Here is a 7686-nt window from a genome sequence, read left to right as displayed (position 1 = left end):
GCCTGAGTTGGAGCTAGCAGCTCCGCTGAGCTTTGTCGGTATCCAAGATGGAGATCACCGGTGCTGGGGGGGGAGGGGTGGCCTTCCCTCCTCTGTTCCCTGAGAAGGAGTGAGGACGTCGGGCTTCTACTCATGCCGAGTCTTGGATCCTGGGTCGTCTCTGGTCTGCAAACTGCAGGATGAAGCTGTCTGCTTGTCCATTCTTGCTGGTGTTGAGTAGAATCTGCTCGCCCGCTGTGTCTGGCTCCTTCGTCCCGGACTCTCTGTGTGAGCGTTCAGGTATCCAGCACTTCTTTTATGGCTAGAGAAATTGAGCATTTCTTAATGTGTCTATTGACCATAGTGAGGAGCTTCTTTTGGGAGTTTTCTCAGAATAGACACACAGGAACAAACATTGAAAGGAAAACTGTTTTCTGAAATATCACTGGTTTATCTCTGCACTTAATTGACCTTTGACTTGGGAAGAGGACTCTGGGTTAGAAATTATTTTCTCGCCGGGCACTGGTGGCTCACGCCTGTAATCCTAGCTAGTCAGGAGGCTGAGATGTGAGGATCGCGGTTCAAAGCCAGCCCGGGCAGGAGAGACCGTGAGACTCCTACCTCCAATAAACCACCAGAAAACCAGAAGTGGCACTGTAGCTAAATTGGTAGAGCGCTCGGTTTGAGCTGAAGAGCTGAGGGACAGCGCCCAGGCCCAGAGTTCAAGCCCCATGGCCGACAAAAAAAAAAAAGAAATTATTTTCTCTTCTCATTAAAAGGCCTGGTTTAATTTTCTTTAAAGTTTCATGAAGTTCTATTGAGTGAGCATTGGTATGTATTCACATTGTATGTATTCTCTTGGGGAATTTTTAGCTTTTAAATATGATTTTAATTTTAATATTATTAAATATTAATACAAAAATTTAAATATAATTTTAATGTAATTTATTGTTGATATATTTTAATATAATTTTAATGTGTTGTACAGAGGGCCTACCATTTCATAAGTCAAGTAATGAGTACATTTCTTCTTTTGGACACTGTCACCCCTTCCTTTACTTTCCTTGTTTCCCCCTCCCATCCCTGCCCACAAGTTATGTAAGTCATTTTCCACATAGTGTCTACTGAATAACATGAGTGCATTTGTTTATCCTCCCTTCCTCCCTTTCTGGGCCCTCTCTTTACTCACCTCACAGAAGAAAAAAAAAGCAAAAATACCATCACCACCACAAACAACATTTGTATCTTTTGTTCTTCATCTGGAGAAATTGGAAATTTCTTTGATCATTGATTGTTGAGCACTAGCCTTGACTTAAGCCTGTTTTATCCTGTACTGATCTTTTTTTTTTTTTTTCTGTTTTGGGGCTTGAGCTCAGGCCTTAACACTGTCCCAGAACCTTTTTGTGCTCACAGCTAGTGCTCTACCACTTCTGGGTTTTTGAGTTTTAGAGATAAGAGGCTCACAGGGACTTTGCTGGCCAGGTTGGCTTTGAACAATGATCCTCAGATCTCAGCCTCCTGAGTACCTAGGATTATAATCGTGAGCTTTTAATTACAGCTCAGCTTGTGCGGAGCCTCTCACTGTGGAAACTCAGGTTATTTCTGTATTGGAAAGAATTAGAAAATATTCTGTGATTACTGCCTTTCTATTCTTCCCTCATTTCTGTATCAGACTTCCTGTTACACAGTTGCTGGAATTTCTGGATGGTTTATCTGTCTTTCTAGTATTTTCTTCCTTGTTATCCATTGTTTTATCTTTTATGTGTTTATATTTGGTAGATTATCTTCTACTCTGTCTTATGATCCTTAGGTTTTTATTTCTCCAATCCCATCCTTATTTTCCAAGAGTTCTTTCAGCTTTGTTATGACTCTTTTAATAGAATCCTATTTTAACTTTATGGATTCAGTGTCTCTGGCTGCTCTCTCTCACAGGTTATTAAGGACAGATTTTGATTTTCTCTTTCAGTTTTTCATCTTCCTGAATAGTGTTTGTTCCTCTCTCCTCTCACCTCTGACCCCTCCAAAGTATATGTTTCCTGTCTTGTCTTTTTCTGTTGTTGTTCAAGTCTTTTCTCTTACATCAGTCTTCTTTGGTTGTCTGCTTATATTTAAGAATGGGTACCACTGACAGGGTTCATCCAGAGCTTTTTGTGTGCATGTATGCTTGCATTTTATGATGATTGGTTGGGCTGACTTAGGAGAATTCTGAGGGGTATTTTCTTCTTGAGGTCTTTTCTCTTTGAGATGTTCAGGTTCTGCAGAACACAATTTCTCATATCTTGCTGAGAAAATGTGGCTATCTCTGCTTTGATATTCCAACTAGAAATAAATGCTAAGCCCAGCGCTGGTGGCTCATGCCTGTAATCCTAGCTACTCAGGTGGCTGAGATCTGAGGATCTCAGTTCAAAGCCAGCCCAGGCAGGAAAGTCCTTGAGACTCTTATCTCCAATAAACTACTCAGAAAACCAGAAGTGGTGCTGTGGCTCAAGTGGTAGAGCGCTTTCCTTGAGCTGAAAAGCTGAGGGACAGCACCCAGGTTCAGAATTGAAACCCCACGACTGACAAAAAAAAAAAGAAAGAAAGAAGGAAAGAAATGCTAGAGTCTCAGTAACCCCAGGCTTCCTTATCTACTCTGAGATCTTGGTTTTATTCATGCTTCAGAATCAACTGTCAACATAGTTTGGGGCACAATTCCCCTAAGTTAAGGAGGACATGTAGAATGGTTTTTCTTCTTTTTTCCCCCCAAGTTTTTTTTTATTATGAAAATTTTCAACCTTTGTTTTTTTTTTTTTGCTGATCCTGGAGCTTGAACACAGGGTCTGCTTGCTGTCCTTTAGCTCTTTTGCTCAAAGCTGGTGTTTTACCACTTAAGCCAGACCTCTACTTCTATCTTTGTGTTGGTACATTGGATATAAGATTCTCTCTGATTTTTGGCTTAGACTGGCTTTGAACCATGACCCTCAATATCTCTGCCTCCTGCATAGCTAAGATTACAGATGTTAGCCACCGATGCCTAACAATTGTGTTTTATATGCCAACTCTTGGATCCTTTCACCCCTTTATGTTTTATACATAAACCCTTGCAATCTCCAATTTCCATACAGGCACAGAGAGGCAGTTTTACAGAAGAAGAGATTCATGTCATGGAGGCAAGGAGGAGGAACCAGGAATGGAGTCCCAGTTTTCTACTTCTGGATCCTGGCAGGTAATAGCTATTTCAGATCCAATTGTAGAATAAATGAGCACATTTTGAAAGACCCCAGACTCCTGGGATACTTTCCTCAACGGGAGGGCGCCCCAGAAGCCAAGACTCCAAAGCAGTAGATGCAACAAACAAGAGGAGTTTATTCAGCATTTGTGCAAACGGTCTCTCTGCCCCGGCAAGGGGGAGAGCCCTGAGCAGCGGTTACAGGCATTTTTAAAGGCAGAAACCCCAAGATTGACACATAACACAAGGCGTCTGGGGATTGGCCTGATTAGAGGTCACTATACATTCTAGCAATCATTTTTTACTACATGGGGAAGTTTATAACACTCTTTGTAATAAAACAATTGGTGTGGATGATCAAAAGGAGGTAGTCACTCTGGGAGATAAGGGTTAGGGAGTTTACAGAGTTACAGGCTTGTGATTGATTAACATTTGGCCCATTTTGCTGGACTTGCAAGGTGGTCCTTATCTTGGGTCCTTATCTTGGATCCCTATCTTGGGTCCCTATCTTGGGTCCCATTTAGCCACTTAGGGAATTTTCAAACAGGAACCAGAAAAACATACCTGTTTGTTCATTATCTATGACCACAAACCTTGTCCCAGGGGCCAGCATCTGGGCTCCCAGACTTTTTACTCAATTCCTTATTTCCAGAAGGGAGGGGGGTTAGTGCTAGGGTGAGCAAGTTTACAAAAGTGAAATCAGCAGTTAGCAATTGTAAAATGTATCTCTAATTTTTAATCTTTCAATTTATTCTCACATGTTGGGATGACCAAACTGATAAGTGTTTGGGGGAAAATAGGAGGCTCCAACTGACCACTCCTCCAAGAGATTTCCATTTTCCTGAGGCACTGGATATTATATTTGCAGTCCAATGCTAATGGCGTCAACACGGATGATATTCATAATGGCGGGCATTCATCTGTTGTCTGACCTCTGGACACCTTCAGAATCAGAACAGGTTTGCTCAAATGAGCTCTAGATTTAGTCTTCATCCAGATGTCATAAACAGTCCCCCAGAGTGCTGAAATCAGGAGCAGACCCAGTTTAAATAAAGCAGTATCCTATGTCCATTGATGCCTGAAAAGGCATAATTCCACATATACGGAGGTTGATAAAAGGAGTCCTCATACAGACTCAATCAACCTGGAACACACCTTTACTGCACATTCGGAAGCCCAACAGCTCCGATTATAGGCCAGTTCAGGATCTGAGAGAAGTAAATAAAAGAGTAATGGACATTCATTCAACCGTGCCAAACCCTTATACTTTGCTGAGTTCCTTACCTCTGGACAGGAAATGGTATTCAGTCCTGGACTTAAAAGATGCCTTTTTCAGCCTTCCCCTGGCCCTGAAAAGTCAGGTATTGTTTGCATTTGAGTGGTATGATCCTGAGGGAGGCGTCAGCAGACAGCTAACGTGGACTAGACTTCCTCAGGGATTCAAAAATTTCCCTATTCTGTTTGATGAAGCACTTCACGAAGACCTATGTGAGTATCAGGAAAGGAACCCAGGGTGAGTCTGTTGCAGTATGTTGATGATCTACTGATAGCCACTAGGACTGAATTAGAATGCAGAGAAGGAACTGCCAATCTGTTGCAAACTCTGGGAGAGCTGGGGTATCGGGCATCGGCTAAGAAAGCCCAGCTTTGTAAACCAGAAGTACTTTATTTGGGATATATCCTCAGAGATGGGCAGAGGTGGCTGACTGAGGCAAGAAAAGAGATTGTGTTAAAGATACCCACTCCAAAAACTCCAAAGCAAGTGAGGGAGTTTCTGGGGACTGCAGGATTCTGCAGAGTATGGATACCAGGCTTTGCAGAAATAGCCTGTCCCCTGTATGAGGCCACAAAACTAAAAGAAAATAACTTTATTTGGACTGATGCACAACAGCAGGCCTTTGAACTTCTGAAGCGACTCCTCTTACAGGCCCCAGCATTGGCCTTGCCAGGTGTATCTAAACCTTTTACCCTTTTTTGTGGATGAAAAGGAGGGAGTGGCTAAGGGGGTGCTAACCCAGAAGCTAGGACCATGGAAAAGGCCTGTAGCCTATTTATCAAAAAGGCTGGACTCTGTGGCAACCGGATGGCCACTGTGCTTACGAATAATAACAGCAGTGACTCTCCTGGTTAAAGATGCCACTAAGATAACGCTGGGACAGCCCCTGACTGTGGCCACTCCCCATACTCTGGAAGGAGTTCTTAAGCAACCACCTGATAGATGGATGAGCAATGCCAGGATGACCCATTATCAGGCTCTCCTGCTCAACCCAGGACGTAAACTTCTGCGTGCCAACTTCCCTCAACCCAGCAATTCTACTGCCAGATCCTGACTATGAGCAGCCGCTACATCAATGTGAGGAAATACTAGCTCATGTCCATGGGACCAGAGCAGACCTGCAAGACCAACCACTGCAGAATCCTGACCTGACCCTGTACACCGATGGAAGCAGTTTCATGAGGGATGGACACAGGTATGCGGGAGCTGCAGTGACCAGGAAGATCAGGCAGTTTGGGCAGAAGCATTGCCCAGAGGGACCTCAGCCCAGCGAGCGGAGCTTGTGGCATTAACAAAAGCCTTAAACATGGCTGGAGGGAAAAGACTGAATGTCTACACAGATAGTAGGTACACTTTTGCAACAGCCCATATACATGGAGCTATATATCAAGAAAGAGGCCTGCTAACAGCAGAGGGAAAAACTATTAAAAATAAGGAAGAGATTTTTGGGACTGCTTAGAGTTGTGTGGGAGCCCACACAGCTGGTCATCATGCACTGTCGAGGGCATCAAAAAGGGGACACTAAGACAGCAAAAGGCAATGGATTGGCAGATCAGACTGCTAGACAAGCAGCAGCTGGAAAATTAATCGCCTTGGTGGCCAGCCACATACATCCTGGACCTAGAATGCTACCAGTACAGGCAGACTACACTAAAGAAGAAGAGGAATGGGCATCAAAACTTCCTATGGCCCAAAAACTAGATGGATGGTGGCACCTAGCTAACTCAAAATTTTTAATTCCCCGAGTTCTAGGACTACAGATGTTAAAAAGATTTCACCGTGCCTCACACATGGGAACCAGGAGGATGCAGGACTTGCTAAGATGCTCGACAAACAAGATGAGAGAAGGAAATGGACTAATAGAAGACATTGTTAAAAAATGTAGAGCATGTCAGCTAACTAATGCCAGAAGGGGAGAGGAAGTTAATGGAAGCCAAATAAGGGTGAGTAGGCCGTGAATGTACTGGGAGGTGGCTTTCACTGAACTTAAGAAAGGAAAATTTGGTTATAAGTATTTACTAGTGTTTGTAGACATCTTTTCAGGATGGACTGAGGCTTTCCCAACCAAGCAAGAGACTGCTGGAATAGTGGCCAAGAAGATTGTAGAGGAAATTCTCCCAAGGTATGGGTTTCCTGCAGTAATAGGGTCGGACAATGGAACAGCCTTTGTATCCAAGATAAGTCAGGGAACAGCCACTGCACTGGGGACAGATTGGAAATTGCACTGTGCTTATAGACCCCAGAGTTCAGGACAGGTTGAAAGAAGAATCGGACCCTAAAAGAGACCTTGACTAAATTAGCCTTGGAGATTGGCGCAGACTGGGTGACCCTTCTTCCCTTGGCCCTGTTCAGAGTTAGGAACTCTCCTTACCAGTTAGGATTGACTCCCTTTGAGATCATGTATGGCAATCTACCTCCAGTGATCCTTAGCCTCCAATCGGAATTATTGGCGGAGCTGGGTGATGGAGACCTAATAACCACTGTTCCATCCTTGCAGAAGGTGCAAGGAGAAATCTGGCCTAAGATAAAAGCCATTTATGAATCTGCTTCTATACCCACTCCTCACTCTTTCAGGCCTGGGGACTGGGTCCTGGTCAGAAGGCATCACCTAAGGACACTGGAGCCCAGCTGGAAAGGGCCGTATATGGTGATTCTGACCATTCCTACAGCTTTAAAGGTGGACGGAGTAACTACGTGGATCCACCACACCCACGCCAAGCCAGTTGATGCCTTCAATCCTGAGGAGGAGGAGCCAGCAGCATCTTCAGTGTCAGCATGGGAGGATGTGCCTCACCCAAACAACCCACTAAAATTGAAGATCAGAAGATTGTCCAAGGACTGATTCTACTATTGATAAGTACTGTGGTAAAGGGAATTAACCCGTCTGCCCCTTACCAACTATGTTGGATGGTGACTCCTAAATGGGGTGAACTTATCCCTGTGGAAACAACAGAAGCCCCACTTAATACCTGGTGGCCAGACTTAACAATAGACTTATGTGATTTAGCAATTGGGAGTTGGGATATTCCCTACCATTATGACCCTAGCAAACTGCCTGAATGCAATGGCCAAACAACTTGTACAGCAACAAAAAGACATTGTAACTCACATGGGCTAGACAACAGGCCAGGAGGATGTGCAACCCCAGCCAGAAGATATTACTTAGGGAGATGGCATATCTTTGTCTGTCCTAGGGATGGGAGGAGCCCAGATCTTGCAAAAA

General features: G+C 44.0%; 1 pseudogene; it reads left to right on the top strand.

Moving 5' to 3' along the window:
• Window positions 1-7305, top strand: part of LOC106001574 — a 22959-nt pseudogene extending 15654 nt beyond the window's left edge.
• Window positions 7306-7686: the final 381 nt, after the last annotated feature.

Source organism: Dipodomys ordii, unplaced genomic scaffold (genome assembly GCF_000151885.1).
Source record: "Dipodomys ordii isolate 6190 unplaced genomic scaffold, Dord_2.0 Scaffold321, whole genome shotgun sequence".
Lineage (NCBI taxonomy): Eukaryota > Metazoa > Chordata > Mammalia > Rodentia > Heteromyidae > Dipodomys > Dipodomys ordii.
Note: the sequence above shows the minus strand (reverse complement) of the source record. Positions and strands in the feature narration are given on the sequence as shown.